General features: G+C 46.0%; 1 protein-coding gene across 3 annotated transcripts in view; it reads left to right on the top strand.

Annotated features, from left to right (window-relative positions):
• The window catches only part of LOC127607133 (uncharacterized), a 63,747-nt gene extending 57,677 nt beyond the window's left edge, over positions 1-6,070 (top strand). Inside the window, exon 3 of one of the 3 annotated variants that reach the window (XM_052075242.1) lies at positions 4,606-6,070. The gene's annotated coding sequence lies outside the window, so the exon portion shown is untranslated. Of the gene's footprint in view, positions 1-3,324; positions 3,682-4,397 lie in introns of those variants that run through there. The other 2 variants (XM_052075243.1, XM_052075244.1) reach the window with 2 other exon arrangements.
• The last annotated feature ends 17,418 nt before the right edge of the window (positions 6,071-23,488 follow it).

Genomic DNA, 23,488 nt, shown 5'->3' with positions numbered 1-23,488 from the left:
AAATTGCTATGTGGCTTCGGGGGGCGATAAACTGTGGCAATAAGGGTTGGCTTGGGTCCAGGGACTTTAAACACCATGCATTCAAAAGAGCTTGATGCAGGAACGGAGACTGGTAAGACTTTCCACTTCTTGCGGTGGATTACTGCGAGGCCTCCTCCAAGACCGTTGCCACGGGGACGGCAGATGTAAACAAAGCCAGGAGGAGTGGAGTTAAAACGAGGAAGTCAAGTTTGCGTTCGGCGAGGACATCTTGAATGAGGTGTCCCTTGTTCGTAAGTGAGCGGATGTTCAGCAGTCCAAAGTTGACAGCGGAGGTGTCATGTTTGACGGCGGCAGTGCTATTAGCTGACCTAGCCAAGGGGGCTACTGCATAGTTGTTGGTGTTGCGGCCGCGGTTTCTGGGAGGACGTCGAAAAGTGGACCAGGTCGAGTTGATTGAGCCAGGATTTTTGTAGTCAACATGTCTCCGCGACCCGCAGTGAATGTAGCGACGTCGAGGCAGGCGAGCAATGTCAGGATGATGGTGCAGTTCCGGCGGTGGAGGCTCCGGTGCAATCCTCCGGATCCGGAGCAGATCCGCGACAGAATAGTGGAATAGTCCTGTCACTGGATGATGGCAGAATGTCATGGCAGAAAGTATCAGAAATAAGCCAAAGGTGGCGAAGTTGTGCCGCCCCATGACGAGGGAGAAAGGCCGGTGCGGTGACAGCCAGTAAGTTTAAGCTACCGGCGTTAGCCCGTGGACTAAGTTACGATTTGGGGTTTGATTGATCGGGTGAAGCTATGATTTGTTACATCAATCACAGTCCAAACAGTCCAAAAACAGAAGGGCAAAAGAAAAATCAGAAGAAAATCTTAGATTTGAAAAGTTTGGAAAAGTTTTGGAGTGAGAAGTGGCGACATACACAGACGGCAGCGTCCTCTCACCCTCGAAAGGACACAGAATCTGCCGCACGGGGACGTTGGCTCCCAACATAATGGACGTACTAACCTCGCAAACTTATTTTCTTCTTAAATAAAAGTTAAGAAGAGTGTGGCAAGTGTGGCTAAGAAAAAAGAGTTCCTCTGCCTCAACACAATACCTCTCATTATTTGCTGTGTACTGGCAAAGTGAATAATTGTTATTTTCATGCACCCCATGATTGGTTGGTTGTGAGGAGTGTTGATTTGTATCAGCTTGGCTTGACCATACTAAATTGGCATATAGCCCTGCTCCCCATGACCGCCGTGCATAGAACCGGACCTTGGTCTTATTAAAAAAAAAAAAAAAAAAGTGGACCTACAGCATTTCTAGTTGAAGACCACTGGTCTAGTGTATGAGCCGAGTTCCAAAGCATGACTGAGAGCGCTTCTGGCCGACACACTGTTTATATAGAGAAAAGGCGGAGTGAGTGACGATGTGCATGCCGAAGTCCGCCAATGAGTGAAGGGTGGGCGTGTAAGAGGACGCTAAAGGCACGTCCCTAGCAGGTACCAGTCGCCAATGAGGTGAAGGGTGGGCTTGTAAGAGGACGCTAAAGGCACGTCCCTAGCAGGTGCCAGTCGCCAATGAGGTGAAGGGTGACCGTGTAAGAGGACGCTAAAGGCACGCCCCTAGCGGGTACCAGTCCCCAATGAGGTGAAGGGTGGGTGTGTAAGAGGATGCTAAGGCACGCCCTTAGCAGGTACCAGTCTTGTTCAGACTTGTTCAATTCGCATTTAAAACAGCATTTGCTAAACTAAGCACATCCTGATGTTACCCAATATGTTAAAAGACATAATTTGAATTGGCCAACATGTCCGATCGATGAGATTTTGAATTACGCACGGAATTACGAACAACTCGAGAACAAGAAAAGGAAGAATGAGAGTCACATGACCAAAATTTATTACGCCGCAAAAAAAAGCAAACGCACACAGGAAAACCCCGGGTCCTCCTTATAAACATAATAAACAAATACGGTCGTTTGCTCTCTTCAAATTAACCCCTAGGGACCAAAAACGTTTTGTTGAAGGCAGATGTTTTCATTGTGGGCAAAAAGGTCACATGGTGAAAGAATGTAGACAACAGCGGAAGGACAGGCGCGTGCGGGAGCGTGATAGTAGCACGGGGACCTCCTCATCAGATGAGGAGGATTTACAAACAATACGGAATAAAAAAGAGGAGGTACCTATGACAGCGATAAAGGCCTCTGCGCCTTTGTTTGAATCGCCCGCCTCAAGTGAGGACGAGGGTGACATCTTAGCCGGTAGCAATCATGTTTTCGACACAGAAAACCACCTGCTGAGATGTCAAACTTCGTCCATAAGTAAACCGGAAATTACGTTTTTGGTCGAAGGAATCCCGACTGTCTTCCTTGTTGACACGGGCGCCGATATCACTGTTCTCGGTCGTTGGGATCGCGATACTGTGAAGCCAAGCGATGGCAAAATTCGCATGAAAGGAGCACATGGCTCCGTGCAGCCCCTGACGTTATTGCAAACAGTAACCATTACTTCCCCCACAGACCCAAATCGGAAGGCACTTGTCGAAGCCGCGCTAAATTCTCGCTGTCCACATAATTTATTGGGACGGGATGCTCAAACACAACTCGAAATTTACACCATCGTGAATCACAAGGGCCAGGTTGAAGCCCGCATGGGGAATAGTCAAGATGATGCTCGCTATTTTTGGACACTCGATTTACCGAACGATGACGTAACTCGGAGTTCCGAATGTCTAGTTCGATTGGCGGGTACGAAATTAAAGCCAGGATGTAACGTGCAAACGGCGAACAACCTGCATGTGACTATAAAACGTAAGCAGACACCAGGACCAGACCCTGACTACACTAAAGTTTCTCTGGGCCTGCAACCCCAAGGTATTGTTGTTGAGCACGTGTATTGGAAAGATTAGTGGTGTTTCGCCACAGCGCGGGTAGAAAGGGCGATCAAGCCCCTCCTTTCACAAGGGCAACACATTTTCATACCGCTCGGCAAACCAGAGCAATGTGAGTGGAAAAACATGAATAACCTTGCGAGCTCTGTTCCAAACCACCTGTGGAGCCCCTCCCCCGCCAATCCGGGGTGCGAGGAAACACAGGATGGCTGGGTGCGTCAATACATCAATTGGGAAGTGATGACTACTCCGGCCGTTCATTTCAGCTGACAAATTGCAGTAACACGTGACGTACTAGCAATAGAGGCACAGGACACAACGCAGGATGATTTGAAATTAAGACAAATTTTTGCACCTCACACAGAACGAAAATATTGGACAAATAAGAGAGCTTCGAGTGTGCCGCGAGGTTGACACATGGAGGTTGACGCTTGTCACATGTGTCAACAGGGGGGATGATAGCACAGGTGCACCAAGATTATCATACACATAGGATTATGCATTTTTCACAATTTTTTTGTAGACGTGTAATCTGCTTGAACAAAACAAAGGAAACGATACTGTCTTGTCATTGTTTGTGTTTTCAAAATGGGTTGAACTGTCTTCGAGCGCTAGCGATAATTCGGGAACTGTCGTGAAAGCATTGGGCGAATTGTTGGACACTGATTTGAAGCGACACTGTGCGTACCACCCGCAATCGGCTGGATTTGTGGAATCCACTAACGGAACTGCCAAAGCCAGGCTCATTGAGACAATGAGAGAGACTAAAAGACTATTTGATCAGAAAGAGATGCATAGGCACAATGACTTGCCAGGGTGTTCTGCTCCACAGACTCGTCAGGTCCGGAGTGGTGATCAGAATTTCCTCAAGGTGCTGAAAAGACTTCTCAGGAACAGTGAACGCTGGAATGGCCCCTCCCAAGTGATTGCAGCAACAAAAACTGCAGTCAAGATTGAAGGACGCAACGTCTGGATCCACCAGTCGCGGTGCAAGCTCTTTCGGTTTGAGGTTGAGGGGCCTAGCGACGCCAGTCCCAAGAAGGAGAATCAGCACTAAAGTCCAAGTGTGCTGACCGTGCGTGCCGCCGAAAGACCACAGTGGGAGAGAGGGTTTTCCGTGGTAAACGCACCCCTCTCAAGAAAGACCACAGAAAGGGAACTCAAGCGTTGCCTATGCATCATAGTCATGGTGGGCACACAGGCCCACGAAAGGAGTGACTTGTCTCATGGGATTCGACGTCGGGAGGCAGGAGACAATTGTTGGTATATTTTTCTTTTTCTGTTTTCCTGTCGCTTGCGCGATCCCGCTGGTCAGAGGTTGCGCTGCCAAATTCACGGATGCTATCAAAGTGAAGTGGCGGCTCAGCTGACTGTGGCTACGTCGGAGTACCAACAGGTGCACACGGAGTCTGACGAAGACTATTTTAACACTGACTTTGGTGATTGATTTACTGGAACCTTACGGAAGCCCGTATGACGACTTCACATTGCAGATGTGAGTGTTTGATGTTCTTGGGTTGGGTTACTTTGTATATAGTAGTTAGTTTTGTTACGTTTTAATTTTCATTTTATGTGTGTTTAGATTAGATTTTGATCTACGTTTAATGTGTAGCCATTGCCCGGGAAGGGTTTTCTGTCCTGATTTTGTTACACCACCACCCACCCCCAGGACAGTTTTTCCTCCCACCCGTGCAATTGCATATCGATGTCACCTGGGCGTTTGACAAAACTTTAATTATGATACAGAGGTGGGAATGTTAGAAGAATCTATGAGCTAAATTGTATCATGTTTAAAGTTTTATTTAATCTGGGCACATCTAAAAGTTTGGGTGCATATCCAAATGCCCGCACACAAAGGCGCCAGCCACCTGGCCGGAGGGCTGTTGAAGTCCACAATTAGCATGTCAATACAGGTGGGCGACCACAGGGGAGAAGGCGAAACTCGGTCACAAAAGGGAAATGAATAATTCGGGAACAGTGGTTGAGCGACAAAAGACGAGGTGAGAACACCCGTCGCGCCCAGGCGACATTGGCCATCCGCAAAGTCTGCAACATGTTGATTCAATGTAGATCAAACAGAAAAGGCGCCAATGTACTGGTGGTTCGAGGTTGAAAAACAGGTAACCAATCACTACTGAGGGGCCCGACCGGGGGTGCGCTATGCAAATATCGGGGGCAGTGTTTTTCTTGTATTTTGCATATGTTACAATAAATTGTAGAACTCGCGGAGACGGGACTTTGAGTGTGATCGCGTAGCAACAACCGTCGTTCGCTCTCAGAGGTCCGCTTCCGCCGATATTAAAGACAATTTTCCTGTGTGCCGAGTCGTTTCTTTAACTTTATCCGAGAAAATCTCTGACAGGGTGATAATTGGATGGTCGTCATTGGGTCTTTTTTGTCGTTTTAACAGTTAGGTCATCAAAGCTGTGTTCATATCAGTGCGCAGAGAGGGGATGGATTGGATTTCTGTTTTTGGATTATTACTTTTTTTTAACTCTTGCTTTGTCATGTGATTTTTGTTGTTACTTCGTGTGGACCCGATGTGGACTGTTTTCAGCGTTGTTGGCCAGGACATTTGTCAAAAGAGAAGAATCTGTGCTTGGTCGTTGCACCTTCTTGGCTCATGTGTACCAGCACTGATTTGGATTTTGCTTGGGAGTAATGTCGGCACTACTTGACTGTCGTCGCTGAACAGCCCCGGGGCGCTTGTATTTTTTGTGCCTGCGATGGGCAGCATTTTTCACAGACCTGTTTTGTTTTATGGAGATGTTGGCGCTGTTGGACAGTTTGCCTGGTGCGGTTGGACGGATGGATGTGGAGCCAAGGATTAGGAGAGAGGTGCATCAGCGCTGAGTGTGGATGCGGATTTGGAATTGAGAGTCGCGGCTTGGAATTGTAGCAGACGTGTGCACATTTTCAGCATAACGTCCCTGATCTACTGGTGAAAGGACATGTTGATCCTCTCCTCTTTCATCTACAACTGCTTCAAACAACAAAGTATATGCAGGAAAAGTGATTAAGATTGCAAGACTGTCTGTGTCTTATGTGTTGTGTTGTGTTATTTTGTTATTTTGATTTCAAGATGGTGCCGCGAGAGTGGCTGCCTTTCCAGCAGCTTCTATATTTTGTTATTCTACTTCTTCCTTTCATAACTTTGCTGCTGTGTATTGGGAATTTCTCCATTGCGAGACTAATAAAGGTTTTCTTATCTTATCATGTTTAAGCTAATATTTACACTGTTTATTCACGTGTTGATGAATGTGTACTGCCCCAGGTAAATAAATAGATGATTAAGATCAGTAAGTATGAGATGAAGCTGAAATGAGTCCATGAGACAAGATCATCCCCCGCACAGAAACAGCGTGTTGTCACAGTGGCTTATCTCCTCCCGTGAGGCCACGCCCTCAATGTGGTCTCTGACACGAGGCGGCTGCAGGTGTTTTCATGCAGGCGCGCCAGAGGATATGTCGGCATGAGCTTCATGGTGCAGCATTCACCCTTCACATGAATGCTGACTTGTGGCTGAGTGGGCCTGGCCTTCACTTCCTGTTGCAATGACATCAACATGCACATACAATGACATGTCCTCCCGAGTCAAAGCACCGTACTGTGTCGTGTCGCCTGAAATTCGTCTTGGCCCGATCTTCTTCTCCTTCTGTTTCCGAATAATATTGACTGATAAGCCATTGTGAAAAATCAGGCTTCTTCTGGAACACAGGAACATCCATGACACTGTCACACAAAAGTGCCCTTCAAAAACTATACTATACTAATAGAAACATACAACAGAAAAAAACATGATCGCCGAAAGCAATTTGAAATATGGACTCCTCAGACCATAGCCCACTCGGGTGGGAAAAAAAGTATCCATTCATCTTCTAGCGCTTCTACCGTGTCGCAGGGGTAGCAGCTTTAGCAGGGAAGCCCAGACTTCCCTCTCCCTAGCTACTTCTTCCGGCTCTCCCCAGGGGATTCCGAGGCGTTCCCAGGCCAGCTGGGTGACATAGTCTCTCCAGCGTGTCCTGGGTCGTCCTCGGGGTCTCCTCCCGGTGGGACATGCCCAGAACACCTCACCAGGGAGGCGTTCAGGAGGCATCCGAATCAGATGCCCAAGCCACCTCATCTGGCTCCTCTCGATGTGGAGGAGAAGCGGCTCACCTTTGAGCCCCTCCTGGATGACCGAGCTTCTCACGTTATCTCTAAGGGAGAGCCTGGACAACCTGCGGAGAAAACTCATTTCGGCTGCTTCTATCCGGGATCTCGTTCTTTCGGTCACGACCCATAGCTCGTGACCATAGATGAGGGTTGGAACGTAGATCGACCGGTAAATTGAGAGCTTCGCCCTTTGGCTCAGCACCTTCTTTACCACGACGGACTGATACAACGTCCGCATCACAGCAGACGCTGCACCGATCTGCCTGTCGATCTCTCGCTCCCTCCTGCCCTCACTCGTGAACAAGACCCCAACATACTTCAACTCCTCCACTTGGAACAAGATCTCCTCCCCGACCCTGAGGGGGCACTCCACCCTTTTTCGACTGAGGACCATTGTTTCAGATTTGGAGGTGCTGATTTTCATCCCAACCGCTTCACACTCGGCTGCGAAAAGCTCCAGTGAGAGTTGGAAAGCCCTGCTTGAAGGAGCCAACAGTACCACATTATCTGCAAAAAGCATAGATGCAATACCGAGGCCACCAAAACGGACCCCGTCAACGCTTCGGCTGCGCCTAGAATTTTCTGTTCATAAAGGTTATGAACAGAATCGGCGACAAAGGGCAGCCTTGGCAGAGTCCTACCCCACTGTAAACGATTCCGACTTACTGCCGGCAATGTGAACCAAACTCTGACACCGGCGGTATCGTGACCGAACAGCCCGTATCAGTCAAGTCAAGTCAGGGGGTCGGTACCCCATTCTCACGAAGCACCCCCCAAAGAACTCCCTGAGGGACACGGTCAAACGCCTTCTTGGGTCCACAAAACACATGTAGAGGAACCTCGAGGACCCTGCTAAGGGTGTAGAGGTGGTCCACTGTTCCACGCCTGGGAAGAAAACCACACTGCTCCTCTTCAATCTGAGGCTCGAATTCCTGACTGACCCTCCTCTCCAGCACCCCTGAATAGACCTTACCAGGGAGGCTGAGGAGTGTGATCCCTCTGTAGTTGGAACACACCCTCCGGTCCCCCTTTTTAAAAAGAGCGACTACTACCCCGGTCTGCCAATCCAGAGGCACTCTCCCTGTTGACCACGCGATGTTGCAGAGGCGTGTCAACCAGGACAGCCCCACAACATCCAAAGCCTTGAGGAACTACGGGCGGATCTCATCCACCCCTGGGGCCTTGCCACTGAGGAGCTTTTTAACCACATCGGTGACTTCAGCCACAGAGATAGGAGAGCCCACCTCAGAGTCCCCAGGCTGAAGACGTGTTGGTGGAGTTGAGGAGGTCTTCGAAGTACTCTGCCCACCGGTTCACAACGCCCCGAGTCGAAGTCACCAGCGCCCCATCCCCACTGTACACAGTGTTCGTGGGGCACTGCTTCCCCCTCCCGAGACGTTGGATGGTGGACCAGAATTTCCTCGAAGCCGTCCGGAAGTTGGCTTCCATGGACTCCAAAAAGGGTGGGTATGCTGAGCTGCTGTTTGGTGCATATGCACAAACAACAGTCAGGACCCCTCCACCCACCCGAAGGCGGAGGGAGGCAACCCTCTCATCTACCGGTGTGAACCCCAATGTACAGGCACTGAGCCGGGGGGCAATGAGTATACCCACACCTGCTCTGCGCCTCTCACCGTGAGCAACACCAGAGTGGAAGAGAGTCCAACCCCTCTCGAGAGAACTGGTACCAGAACCCAGGCTGTGTGTGGAGGCAAGTACGACTATATCCAGTCGGAAATTCTCTGCCTCACACACCAGCTCGGGCTCTTTCCCTGCCAGAGAGGTGACATTCCATGTCCCAAGAGCTAGCTTCTGCAGCCGAGGATCGGACCGCCAGGGTCCCCGTCATTGGCTGCCGCCCAGCTCACATTGCACCCGACCCCTTTGGCCCCTGTCATGGGTGGTGAGCCCATGGGAAGGGGGACCCACGTTGCCTCTTCGGGCTGTGCCCGGCCGGGCCCCATGGGTGTAGGCCCGGCCACCAGGCGCTTGCCAACGAGCCCCACCTCCAGGCCTGGCTCCAGAGGGGGGCCCCGGTGACCCGCGTCCGGGCAAGGGAAACCTTGGTCCATATATTTTACTCATCATAAGGGGTCCTTGAGCCGTGCTTTGTCTGGCCCCTCACCTAGAACCTGTTTGCCATGGGTGACCCTACCAGGGGCATAAAGCCCCAGACAACTTATCTCCTAGGATCATTGGGACACACAAACCCCTCCACCACGGTAAGGTGACGACTCACGTAGGGGGAATTCTGAACCAGTTGAAGTTTATGGAGGAATTTGTGATGGACACCGAAAATAAGTAAATTACAATTGTCGATACGGGAGGTGACAAGACTGTGGACAAGGATAAAGGAGGTGTGAGGGGTGAGAACAATGTTGAATGATTTAATATTTGGACGTACTGGCATTCTAAAATAGGGAGGACAGTGGCTCTCTGGGACCAGAGTGTTGTCCGTTGCTCTACTGGTCATTGGATATTACGTTTGAAAACTGACATTAAAATATGTTTCACAGTTTTTTAATATCGAAATGCCAACATTGAAATGTTCAAGTTTGTTGTCTGTCAGGAAGGACAAGTCTAAATCAGGTTGATATTAATTTTTGAAAGGAAATAGAATTTGGCAGTAGACACAAATGGAAATATGGGTTTCTTTTTCGATTACCGGAAGTTGTCACCGTCAGCATTTCTCCCACTGCCCAGGTGACAACGTGACGCCTGAAGAGGATATTGTGTCCTGTTCTGAGATGCTCCATTTCTATCCTGAATTCCGCAAATGAGCTACAGGTGTAGAAAATTGTTGGTACCCTCTCTTACACAAATAAAGAATAATGAAACAAACAAACAAACAAAATCGAAATGAACGAATGAAAATCTGAAATTGCTGTTGAATTCTGATTAAAATAATGATCATCTCGAGTGGTTGGCACATCAACTTCACAGTGCAGAGGTACCCGGTTTAATTCCACCTGTAGCCTTCCTGTGTGGAGTTTGCACATTCTCCCCGTGCTTCTGTGGGTTTTCTCCGGGGGCTCCGTTTTTCTCCCATATTCCCCCCCAAAGAACTGCATGGCAGGTTCATTGAAAACTCAAAATTGTCCATAGGTGTGAGTGTGAGCGTGAATGGTTGTTCGTTTCGTGTGCCCTGCGATTGGCTGGCCACCGGTTCAGGGTGTCCCCCGCCTATTGCCCGAAGACAGCTGGGATAGGCTCCAGCACCCACGGCGACCCTAGTGAAGATAAAGCGGTTTGAAAAATGAATGAACTAATGAATAATAATCATACCTCTACCACTCCAACTACTAATAATAATGACAAATATTAGCAGCATTCCCGCTTGGGCAACAAAATAAACTTGGGTCAAAAATGCTTCACCACCAAAATAAACAAAAATCCAAAACTTTCATTGTTTTTTGCTCACAATATATGATCACAAATTTATAAATACAAGGGGCCAATGTACGTGTGACATCAGTGATGTATTCACAGAAATAAGATCACAGCAGCTGATCAAGGTTGTGGTGACAGCAGTTTACTGTATTCCCTGTATGCTGTCAGCAAAATGGGGATGAGTGTCATCTACGTGAGCAAATGGCATTCTTTCGATTGAAAGATGGTACAGCGTAAACATGAGACATTTCCACGAGGAACTTTAACAAATTTGAACAAAACATGTCAAACATTCATTCGACTAATTAAGAGCAGCGAATTAACTCAACACGCACAAAATAACTACTTGTGTTTTGCTACATCCATCCATCCATGCTACATCCATCCTGCATTATTTCAGAGAAATGAGGTAGCAAAATCAGTATTGGATTAAATAAACTGAAGAGAAAACAAGGTATGAGGCCCACGACAGAGCTGAGTAAAGTAAAAAAAAAGAGATAATCCATCCTCGAGCACGAAAGAGTTGCAGCTCTGAGACAGAGTGATCCATGTATTCCTGTGAGGCCACGCCCCCAATCACCCCCAAACAAAAAGCCAGTCGATGTGTAAGCGTGGGCTCCAGGGCGCAATCGAAAACCCCCGAGTGGTAGGGTGCAGAAGAAGACTCCCGAGTCACTGGGCTTCATGCGTTCGATATGCAGAGGAGCTTGGCAAGCGCTGGCATCCATGCTGGAGCAAAACCTTTCACCGTCCTTTCTCGCCTTCTTGATCAGACCGATCTAATCTTTGCTCAGGATGAAGTCAGGCAATGAGTTTACTTCTTGTTTGTACCGCAAGATGCCCACCAAACTTTCCTAACTGCAGTCCAGCGTCCAGTGGCGGGCCGTGTATTTCAACCTTAGGCCTTCAGTGACGTCACACACATTGTTGGATTCACCTGGCGCTTTAAGAGGGGCGGGGCTGCCACTGACAGGCGAGCGTTCGCGCGACGTATAAAAAGCAGCATCGCTTTCCGTTACGTTAGTGAATCCTCTCGCCTCGTCATGGCCCAATGGTCAGCTACGCTTGTACTTTTATTTACCGGATATCTAAAGTTAGCTTTAGATTCGATCATGATCGGTTGCTTTGTTTGTCTGCTTTGCATTATGTCCGTTGTGCTTTGTTTGCAATCACAGTCAGTTACCGTTCGCAATCGGCAATTTAGATAGCGTGGGCTAAGGTGCTTTTAGAACAGTGGTTTCTTTATTTGGCTCATTTTTGCATAGTTGTTGTGTTTTCCCATTTGGTGTTTGAACGAAGTAAATTGTGTTGCAGCTGGGCTTAATCATGACGGTGCTCCACTTCCGGGTTGGATCTTTGGGACTTGTAGTTCTTTTGTTCGAGTCGACTTAATATGTTTGTGAAGTATGGTTTCTTACATTTAAAATAATGGATAATGACTATAATAATGCATAGTAAAATCATGGTTGATTAAAGTATTTATTAAATGTATTGTTAAAATAAAAGTACCGTATTAATGTCAATTCTATACCTATTTACATCATGACTCAGAAAGAATGATATATTCATTTTACTGCATTTATGTGTGCTTTAGGTTATTACCTGCTTCTGCTACTGCAACTACTTCTGTTTCATCTACGACTACATCTACTTCTGCTGCAAAGTGTTCCAATAAATGTTTCAAAAAAGTACAGAAAGAGTGATCCTTCCATGCTGGCCGATGATCCCTATTCATAGGGCCGTGAAAAAACGGGAATAACTGACCACACATTAACACAATACTGTAGCCTTGTCAAAATAAAGTTAGCAGATCATTTGCATTTTGAGAATAGTATAAAATAATTGAAAATGTTGAGCAGCTGAGATTGAACGAACTTTGGTGCACGAAGCTGACTACAATGCGCCATTAAAAATTGAAGGTGAGCAGATTTATTTGATACATTTTTGTATCTTTGTCATTGTATTTCGTTACCATTAAGTTAATACGAATGAAATAAAATGACAAGAAGAAATGTAAAATAAAATTCATTTACTCACCAATGTAATGCCTGTTCACTGAGCTGCAGATCTACGTTAGCGTCCCCAAACTTTTTTAAATACGCCGTAGCTTGTAAGTGCCCAGCCGTGCTCTGATGTTTCCTTGCTGCCTTGGTAAAACAATTTAAACTGGTAAATCCAGTGTGGCTCCAAACACCAAATCGGTCAGTTGCAAGCAATAGGCATTGCAGTAGTACAATTTGCAGCGTTTCTCAGAGGCTGTGAACCACGGGTACTGTTCATAATTGCTCATCTGAAAATGACGGAGTTGGGTGAACTCTGTGCACAATATCCAGCTTTTCGCCGAAGGTCCGTCTTGAAAATTGTGTGGAAAGAAGTTCTGCAACCAGATCGTCTTCTCCTTCGGCCAATTTTGGTTAAAATGCAGCGATAGCTCCCTCTAGCAGGCGCGAATCCAATCACCCAATGCGTACATCCAGTCTCGACGTAAGGCGTAGGAAAAAAAAGTAGTGTGTTTCCGGTAACATGAAATTTCAGCATAGGGTCGGTAGGTCGGTAAGTTTTTTTTTTCTTTTAATCTTTTTTTTTCCCCCAACAAAAATGTAAACAAAATAACCATCAAACATAAAACAAGGAAACATCTCGCGCCAAGAATGCTGGGTGCCCGGCAGCTGGGTGTTCCAGCCATCTCATTACCTCTGCGTCCCGTGTCCTAGACGCATAATTTTCCCGTGGGAAGCACAGTTCCAAATAATGTACGTTTTTGGGACGCAAGGAAATTTCTCAGTCAAAAAAAAAAAACTACGGCAAGCCTGAGGATTTCACAGTAACAATAGTTACCGGTAGTGTGTTGTTTTCGTGGCATCATTTTAACGGTACCGAATAATAGTTTAACCATTAAAATCACCGCACACCTATAAATGGGGACTCTCACTCAGCAGTGAATGTCCGTGTGGCCACCCAATACAAACAATGGAGCACATTCTTCAGGACTGTGAACTGGGGCCCACCTACACAGATCAAGACCTCTTAGACACTAGTGATGCTGCCAAGCAATGGATCCAGTACTGGCGCGACAAGATATGATGATGACCGCACACGACTTGACTGTGTGATCAATGCGATTTCACTGTGCCTCTATGTGTGTTTGTGGTGTGGTGTGTGAGTGTGTTTCTTCTAATTTACTTTCGTTTTGTTTTCAGTGTTGGGGGGGACGCAACAGATAATGTTATGTGCGCATGCGGGTTGCTATTTTAGTCCGCAAACTGAGGAATCGCGCGGATGAAAGTTTGAGATGGCGGCGAAAAAAAAACTCACAAAGGTCTATGAATTACGACATTTAAGAAATGGGAATGCCAGTCTGATTTTTCGTATGAATCGTCCGAAGGGCGTATCACTAAACTCACCTGTGACGTATGCACAGAACACGAGAACGAGATACGACGCGAGGCACGATTACGAGGCAAATTGGTCATTATATTTGTAGGCTAATCTCTGTGAAGAATATTCATTCATTCATTCATTCATCTTCCGAACCGCTTGATCCTCACTAGGGTCGCGGGGGGTGCTGGAGCCTATCAGAGACGAACAACCATCCACGCTCACACTCACACCAAGGGACAATTTAGAGTGTTCAATCAGCCTGCCACGCATGTTTTTGGAATGTGGGAGGAAACCGGAGCATCCGGAGAAAATTCACGCAGACCCGGAGAGAACATGCAAACTCCACACAGGGAGGCCGGAGCTGGAATCGTACCCGGTACCTCTGCATTGTGAAGCCAACGTGCGAACCACTGGACTTACCGGGCCGTGAAAAATATTATGAAACAGTATTGGTTATTCTATAATTTACTGGTTGTAGCATGGTAACTATGAATAAAACATTTGTCACAAGGTGTAGTAATGCTAATGTTAACTGTTGTTAAATGATGAGGTGTGTTAAATTCTTTTGTCAAATTGATAGTAGATTACACATGTATCGTCTTGGGAAGAGGATGTCAAGCCACATCAATACTTACCTGTATTAATGATTACCAGTAAATTAATCTTTGCAGTGTGAGTTTGGAAAAAATACTCTGATGATGCCACATGAGTACACCAGTTTTTGATCCATTTATTTTTTGGAATAAACCTGGAGTACACAGCTGCTGATGTAATGTTCATTGTTAATGCATCGTTTTCAAACATTTACCCTTGAAACATTATACTTTTGAGTTTCCGAATTCTTGACTATGAATATCAGTCAAAATAGAAAATTGAGTTCCCATGATGAACGTTTACGGAACCCAACATCAGTTACCATGGTTTTCCATTGGGTAATCCGTCGGAACCGAAAAACGGTTACCATGAATTTCCGAAAACCTCAAGCCTGCTCCTGAATTATTTAAATTTTTGTAGCATTTGTTTATAATTGTATGTATATGTTGTTGTTTGTGTTATTATCATATGGAATAGAATAAGTAGACCATTTCAGAATTAGAAACGGTAGAAAAGGACTCTCTCAATGCATAATGGGACTCATACTTTTATGATCAGCGAGTCCCTGTGACTTGCTGCCGGTAAACTGTAAAATTATCACTGAGTGTTAGGTTCCGATGTCGGCCGGGTCGCGATGGAGAGGTCCCCGATGCCGGCCACGGCCTGGCCTGGCCTGGACTAGAGTTGTGTAGACTAGGCAGATGGTGGGTCACGAGCGCACACACACCGCCCGTGGCTACTACCGATTCGATGGTTTAGTGAGGTCCTCGGATGGGCCCCGCCGGGGCCGGCAGCGACGCCGGCGGGGCGCCGAGAAGACGATCAAACTTGACTATCTAGAGGAAGTAAAAGTCGTAACAAGGTTTCCGTAGGTGAACCTGCGGAAGGATCATTACCGGAGAGCGGCCAGCGGCCCGCGTGAAAGCCAGATGCGCCGAGGGCGAAGGGGGACGGCGGAGGCGGCGGAGGCGGCGGCGGCGACGACGAAGGCGGCCCGCGGGGAGAGGCGCGGGGCCGGGGGCGTGAAGGGGACGGGTGTGGGGGATACGGTGCCGGTCGTTGGCCGGTCACCTACTCCCCCCGCCCCGACCCGCAGCGCCCCCGGCCCCGACGGCCCGACCTTGCGATGCCGTCGGCGGCGGCGGCGGCGGCGGCGCACCCCGGCCCCCGGAGTCCGGAGGGTGAGAAACCTCGATAGGTGGCGCCGGCGGCTGCGGCCGTCGACGTCGCCGTCCGCCTTGCTTACGCTCCCATAGTCCAGGCCGGGCCACGGCCGGCGTCGGGGACCACTCCCCCGCCGGTGCCATCGCGACCATCGCGGTGTGATAAACCGGAGAGGGGGCACCCATCATCCGGGTGCACCCGAGCCCAGTGTCGAATCGCGTTCCGCGCGGCCGGGGGGTGGGGTCCCCCCGCCCGCTAACCTTGACCAACCCTGGGGCGGCGGCGCTACGGTATCGGCACGTCTAGGCGGGATTCTGACTTAGAGGCGTTCGGTCATAATCCCGCAGATGGTAGCCTCGCACCATTGGCTCCTCAGCCAAGCACATACACTAAATGTCTGAACCTGCGGTTCCTCTCGTACTGAGCAGGATTGCTATTGCGACAACACATTATCAGTAGGGTAAAACTAACCTGTCTCACGACGGTCTAAACCCAGCTCACGTTCACTATTAGTGGGTGAACAATCCAACGCTTGGTGAATTCTGCTTCACAATGATAGGAAGAGCCGACATCGAAGGATCAAAACGTGCGGGTCGGCGGTCGGGGAATGCCGACGGGCGGGACTGGTAGTGGCTGGCCGCGCGACGCACACAACCAACCCCACGCCCGACACCATCCCCTAGCCCCGCAACGCCCCCGTCGCCGTTCCGCCGCCACCGATTGCGTTTTCTCCCCGCTCCGGAGTCGGGGGACCGGGGCGTGCAGCCGCCTCTGCCTTCCTCCTCTGCCCTCGGTTTTTACCCAACACGTGGTGTTCATCAAATCATTCGCTGAATCTAAATCAATGGATGCTATTTTCTTAATATTATGGTGCGAGCATGCGACTGCAACACACAAAACACGGTTTAAAGTGTTGTCGGAGATCGTGGCCGCCGTCAGGATTCAATGTTGTTGACAGACGACAGGGCAAACGACGGGCACGCTCAACGTGAATATCGCGAGAGTTTGCACCGATGTAAAACCTCTACACAAAAATGTAGAAGGCTGTTTGGAAAAAAATGCCGACTGTAAAGTTTTTTTTCAAGGTAGAAATTGTCGGTCGTCGGGTTACCAGAAACACTACTTTTTTTCTGCGCCTAAGCCCTTCTCGCTGGCCCTGGTACGCAGACTCGTGATCTGATTGGCTATTACAAGCTGACTGTGCCGGTTTACTTACAGCACACAGGGGCCTACTCTGTTTAATTTGAAGGCCCCGAGCAAGTTTAATTTACCTGGCAACACAAGCTAGCTGAAATATGATTGGTTAAAAACTCTACCATAATAAATAAGTTATTTATGAGGTGGCTTTCAATGTTAGCCACTCGACTAAGTGAAAATAATATGACGTAAAGAATACAGAGAATAATTTGGTTTACATATTTATGAAAATAAAATAACAAATTTCTGTTATTCTCAGAAAAGTAAATTAAAGAAATTTACTAAATTTACTAAGAGAATGTTTAGGCTAGCAGAGAAGGCTTTGCTGGCCCTGCCGGAACGCCACTGCCAGCGTCACTGCTGCGCCCTCGAGGATGTGTGACTGCGGTCGAGCCAGCCTCCACTCGCAAAATCGAAGTCAAGTGATCCGCCACTGCGATTGTCAGTGCCCTGCATTACGGTAGTCTGCCGCCAGCGATAGGCGTTGGCCACCTTCAAAATAAAATCGTCTCCACTCATGCATAAAGGTCATTTGTTCGGGTTAAAAGAAATTAATCTATATATATATTGCGCGTCGTCCCGCACGCGGTCTGTCCTTCCGTCTGTCCCTTTTCAAAACGTACCTACTTCACCGCGCCCCCACTGCGCCGCTCAGGCAGTGGCTCACTACGATCGCGCGGGCATCTTAGCGAAAAAATGTTGTCTACCCACAAGCATTGCAATGAAATTGTTAGTTATTTAGTAGAGCTAAACATCTCTTTATTTTTGCGATGAGCAATGAAGATGAACAAAAAGTTGAACCAAGCAACAACACTTTTGTGGGCCGAAGGCCCACCTTACCAGCCTTCCGCAGGAACTAGCTGATGAGCCGGCCGGAGGGCGGCGAACCACCACCTTACCGGCCTTCCGCAGGAACTAGCTGATGAGCCGGCCGAAGGGCGGCGAACCAGCTAGTAAAAATATAAAATAAGTAATTTCTTGGCTGTCGGGTAAAAATTCACCGAGGAAGAACGAGAACTCTCAGAACAGCACCAATAAGCGTACTCAAGTGGAGATAGAAAATAAAGTCAATGGTAATTCTATATCTATTTCACCTGATATTAAAAAAAAATCTTTAAAAAATCTATCTGGGTGATAGCGCAACCACACCAGGTTGTCGACACAATAGGGCATGCCAGGTATACAACCACAGTATTGGCATGTTCCAGTACCAATTAAAATGCATTTTCAATTCTCATTCTGTTCTGAGTTGAACTGCAGACTTCTTCTCATCATCTCAGTGACACTCTCTTTGTTGAAAACGACTAGTGACAAATTAATATTTTATTTCAGGTGGGTTTTACTGTAGTTCACACATCACAGATCATTTTCTTGAATAGGAACGGAGAGTAGAATTCACTTACAACTAAACTGACACATTTTCTGTTGGTCGAAATTGAGCCTTTCCACTGAGCCTTTCCACTCCTTTCCACTGCTTTCAACATCCACACAATACACAAATTTATACACATTTACAAATTTATTTACACAATGTTACACTCATGTACATATTCATTTTGTCCATATACACACAGACACACACACAGACACACTCAGATACTGCATATATATAGATGAAGGTCTCCCAGCTGTCCAATTCACACTCATGGCTCACATACAATGCATGACCAATTCCCTATTTTCGCCTTTGCCAAGTTATCCACGGTCATTCCAAGGCATTGCTCGTGATACCACCTTTCACATTCATCACACTGTATTTATTTAAAGAGAAAAAATAAACAAACACAGCATTCTAAAACAACATATTGCAAAATTATGTATAGGGCATCTTTCAACCAGAATAAATCTAAGTTGTTTTTACAACTCAACATACAACATATTTATTTTCTGACTTGAACTAGTCCAATTTCAACAGTGTATGCAAACCATCGTAATGGTAAAATATATTCATTTTCAGCAAATTTGCATAGTAGCGTTTGTTAGAATAGAGATAACAGAAAAATGGATGAAGGAGTCAGATGTAATAAAGAGAAATAAAAAACAGGGTGCGATTTTCTGGATGAATGCAAAGGCATGAAAAACGTGTTGTCTTTTGACTGCTGTCAACATGTCAAAAATAAGGTCATTTTGCCACATTTCAGAAGCTTTTTATTCCCAAATGCAACATCGGATTCGAACGAAAGTGGTCGGGTTGGATAGCGGGAGTGCTGTAGTTATCCTCTGACCTACAGCCCTCACGGGATAACAAAGATTCAATTTTTAATAATTTTTTAAACCTGTCAAAAATGTCAACATGTTTGGCGTTCAGATCAACTTGTCAGAAATCAGGTCAATAAGGAGAGGAGCTCAAAATGTCATATTTGAGAGTGTCAGAGATTTTTTCGGACAAAGTTAAAGAAACGACTCGGCACACAGGAAAATTGTCTTCAATATCGGCGGAAGCGGACCTCTGAGAGCGAACGACGGTTAGTTGCTCCGCGATCACACTCCAAGTCCCGTCGCCGCGAGTTCTACATTTTATTGTAACATATGCAAAATACAAAAGTTAAAATACAAAATACTGCCCCCGATATTTGCATAGCGCACCCCCGGTCGGACCCCTCAGTAGTGATTGGTTACCTGTTTTTCAACCTCGAACCACCAGTACATTGGCGCCTTTTCTGTCTGGTCTACATTGAATCAACATGTTGCAGACTTTGCGGATGGCCAATGTCCCCAAATTATTCATTCCCCTTTTGTGATCAAGTTTCGCCTTCTCCTCTGTGGTCACCCACCTGTATTAACGTGTTAGTGTGGACTTTAACAGCCCGCCGGCCAAGTGGTCCGGCGCCTTTATGTGTAGGCATTTGGGGGTGCTGGATATGCACCCAAACGTTTAGATGTGCCCAGATTAAATGAAACTTTAAACATGATACAACTTAGCTCATAGTTTCCTCTAACAGAGAGGCATTTTAATTGGTAATGGAACATTCAGTCTGAATGCCAGTACTGTGGTTGTATACTTGGCGTGCCCTAGTGTGTCGACAAGGTCAAGGTCATCTTTATTGTCTAATATGCTTACATTTGACATGCAGCTTAGATGAAATTTCTTCCTCTCAATCTTCAGTGCAAATATGCATGCAAACATACTGTACATTAAACACACAGCAGAAGATAGCAGCTACACTGTATAAAAAGACATAATATGTAATCTGAACAGTATAAACAATACAGACGATATAGAAAATACAACCAGCATAAACAACTGCACTTGTGGCTATTGTGGGTAAAGTGAGTTAGTGCATTGTGCAATACACAATATGCAGATGTCAGATAATGAGGGAAGGGTCATAGTTTGTGACAGGAGGCGGGTTTTCTCACCCGCCATCTGCGCACCTGTCCGTAATTTCGGGCTGATTACCCTCCTATATTAATGAGACTCCGGCAGTTCTCCCACTGCCGGAGAATTCCTCACCGTGCCATTGATCTCTCGTGCTAACTCCTCTATTTGTAGATTACTCGTTGCCTTCTTGCCTTGCGGCCTTGACTCTTGCCATTCGCGTTAGTCACTAAATTGAATACTTAGATATTGCCTAATCAGTAGCTCCTCGCACTTTGTTTTTCAGCGAGCGTTTTCAGTTGTTTCCTTATTTCTTCCCTGGTCCTTATTTGACCAGCGTTTTGTGTTTCCGTTTTTTTCCCTGTCGGGCTCTTTCTGTTTTTGTCATTAAAGACACTCTTTGCTTTGAGAAAATTCTTTCGTTGTCTGTTTTCCGGGGATCCAATCCTTTATTTTTTCGTTCTGCACGGAGCGATCATTATCGCTTCGGGCAGATCGTGACAGGGGTGAGGCAGAGGGTGGGGAGTGCGGGCAGAGCAGGGAGAGAGAGCAACCTGGTGTGGTTGAGAGATAACCTAGATTGATTTTTTGAATGTTTTTTTTAATATCAGGTGAAATTGATGTAGAATTACCATTGCCGTTATTTTCTATCTCCACTTGAGAACGCTAATTGGTTCTGTTCTGAGAGTTCTTGTTCTTTCTCTGTGAATCTTTGCCCGACAGCCAAGATATTACTTATTTTTTATTTTTATTAGAGCTGTCAAACGATTAAAATATTTAATCTAATTTAAAATGCAACTGTCATAATTAACTCAAATGAACCAAAAAATTAATCGTGATTACTTACACATTTTTTATCGTTTCTGAATTTCCTTTTTACATTTTTGTCCTATTTTTCCACATTTTAATGCTCTCGTCAACTTGGAATCATGAATCAGTTTTCTATGTGCCAAATGCAAATATTTACTGAAATAACAATTTCAATTTTCAATTTTACATGAACATTTTTCACTTGGAGCAGTTGTTCACACATAATCTCTCACACTTTCACGTTGTGCCCGAAGCGATAGAATGATCGCTTCGTGCACAACAAAATAAGGAAGTGGATCCCCGAAATAGCAGACACAGAAAGAGGTTTGTCAAAGAACAAAAGGAGTCTTTAATACGAACACAAAAATAACCCGACAGGGAGAATAACAAAAAGCCCTGGTCAAAATAAGGACCAGCGATAAAATAAAAAGGACAACAGAAAACGCTTGCGGAAAAAGATAGCAAGGAGGGTCAGATTAGACAATGAATATAAATTTCACTCGCAAGAGGAACAACGACGCGCAATAACAGCCACAAGGCTAAGAGGCAATGAATCATACAAGAAGGAATTGGGCGAGAGAATTTTGGCACGGCGTGGAATTCTCCGGCAGTAAGTCAACTGCCAGAGCGCACAAATAAAGCCCGTGTAATTAGTCCCCAATGGGTGACAGGTGTGTAGGATGGCAACAGGGCCTGCCCCCTGCTGGCAAACACGGGACATGACACACACAATATTACTGTCCATCAACAACAGTGAGAAAAAAATATTTTGTCACACAACAGCTGCTTTAACAGCTTTTTTAATGAAATCAAAACAGAGCAATATAACATTATAAAGTACACATCTAAGGTAAACTAGTATTCAGCCTATAGTGGATTTAAACCATGGTTGCATACTTTGTTTTTCTCAAGTTTGCTTTGAACACAGCAGTCTGTTTCTGTATGTTTGTTGGGAAAATAACGAGACCCCGGACACCAGTGTTCGTTGTGTGCCGCTGTATTCAAAACTGCCGGGCCGGCCGTACAAACAAGCGCAAGCACTTCCCCTGTACTGCTGGGGCAAACCATTCTGAAAGAGGGGGGGGGGGTTCACTCCCCCTAACAAAGTTAGGCTATGTTGATTATGTTGGTCCTTCTTGCGCGGAAGTCTCTTTACGGTTTTTGTCTCTACCTCATTTCGGATGACTACACTTGGTTCGATGACAACACTGGAGACGTTTAATTTTCGCTAGGTCGCTACAACAGCAGCACACTGTCACTGTCAAACGAACTCAGAAAAGCTCCACCCGCTCTATTTACATGGACACGGTACGCTGTAACCTGCCACACAAAATAGTTCCAAACAAGTAACAATCGCGTCAGTGGCATACATCGTATACCTGTATGATACACAGAGTAGTGATGGGAATTCCGGCTCCTTTTAGAAAGCCGGCTCTTTTGGCTCGGCTACCTAAAAAGAGCTCTTTCGGCTCCCAAATGGCTCCTCAGTTTTTTTGGTGCTTAAATTAATTTAATACCAAAAATAACGTAATATTATGTGTAAAATGAAGTACTAATGCAAAAAATAGACATTATATCAAATATTTATTATTTATATGGCTTTATTTATATTCTTCTGAACATTCTTCTGAGCCATTTGGGAGCCGAAAGAACCGGCTCTTTTTAGGGAGCCGAGCCTAAAGAGCAGCCCATCTAAAAGGAGCCGGAATTCCCATCACTACTTTACACGCCGTCTGCGCGAACTATGACTTGACGTCAGGGGGCGGGACCGTTCTGAAGCAGTGATGTCACACATGCACAATGGGAGTCACGCATTACTGTGTTGAGAAGAATGGCCGCCTTCGTCGCAGCAGCGCACTGTGGCTCGTCATTATACAATACATTACAATACAATACAATACAATACAATACAATACAATACAATACAATACAATACAATACAATACAATACAACCAATTGACATTTAATGAAGTAAATACGCATTTAATCAGCACATCGTTTCAAGCAATTTTATTGACATCGTGTAAAATAAATAAACCGAATTTAAAAGTGACATTTCAGTCCTTACCCTTTAATTAAATATCATAAAAATAGAAAGATGAAATGATTGCTTTTGAATAAAAAAATCACAGCACACTTAAAGTTAACTCAACAAACCAAACTGTTAATTTCATGATTTTTAGATTTTTTTAAACAAGCTTCAAGGTAAAAATGGCTGATTTTAGAGGCCTTTTATCTTGAAATGTAACATCAGATCATAATGAAAGTACGGTGGTGAGATACCTGGGGTGGCATAGTGTGCCCTAGACGTGGTCTGGTTGCGGGGAAACAAAATGTAAATAATTTATTTCTTTTTAATCAGGTGAAATGTTTTCTATTGATGGAGAGTAAACATTGACTTCATTTTCTGTCTCAACTTAAGAACGCTCTTGGTGCTATTCTGAGAGAGCTTTCATTCTCTCTGGGTGAACTCATCGTTATCTGAAGAAATTATTTTCAACATTTGAACTATACAGTATGTACTGTATTTGAAATCCAAACCACTGACGGGCATGCATGAGTTGGAAAGCTTTTATTTTGAAGGTGGTCAACAATGCTCGCTTTCGGCAGATTTCCGTGA

This window comes from Hippocampus zosterae, chromosome 9, assembly GCF_025434085.1.
Source record: "Hippocampus zosterae strain Florida chromosome 9, ASM2543408v3, whole genome shotgun sequence".
Classification (NCBI taxonomy): domain Eukaryota; kingdom Metazoa; phylum Chordata; class Actinopteri; order Syngnathiformes; family Syngnathidae; genus Hippocampus; species Hippocampus zosterae.
Note: the sequence above shows the minus strand (reverse complement) of the source record. Positions and strands in the feature narration are given on the sequence as shown.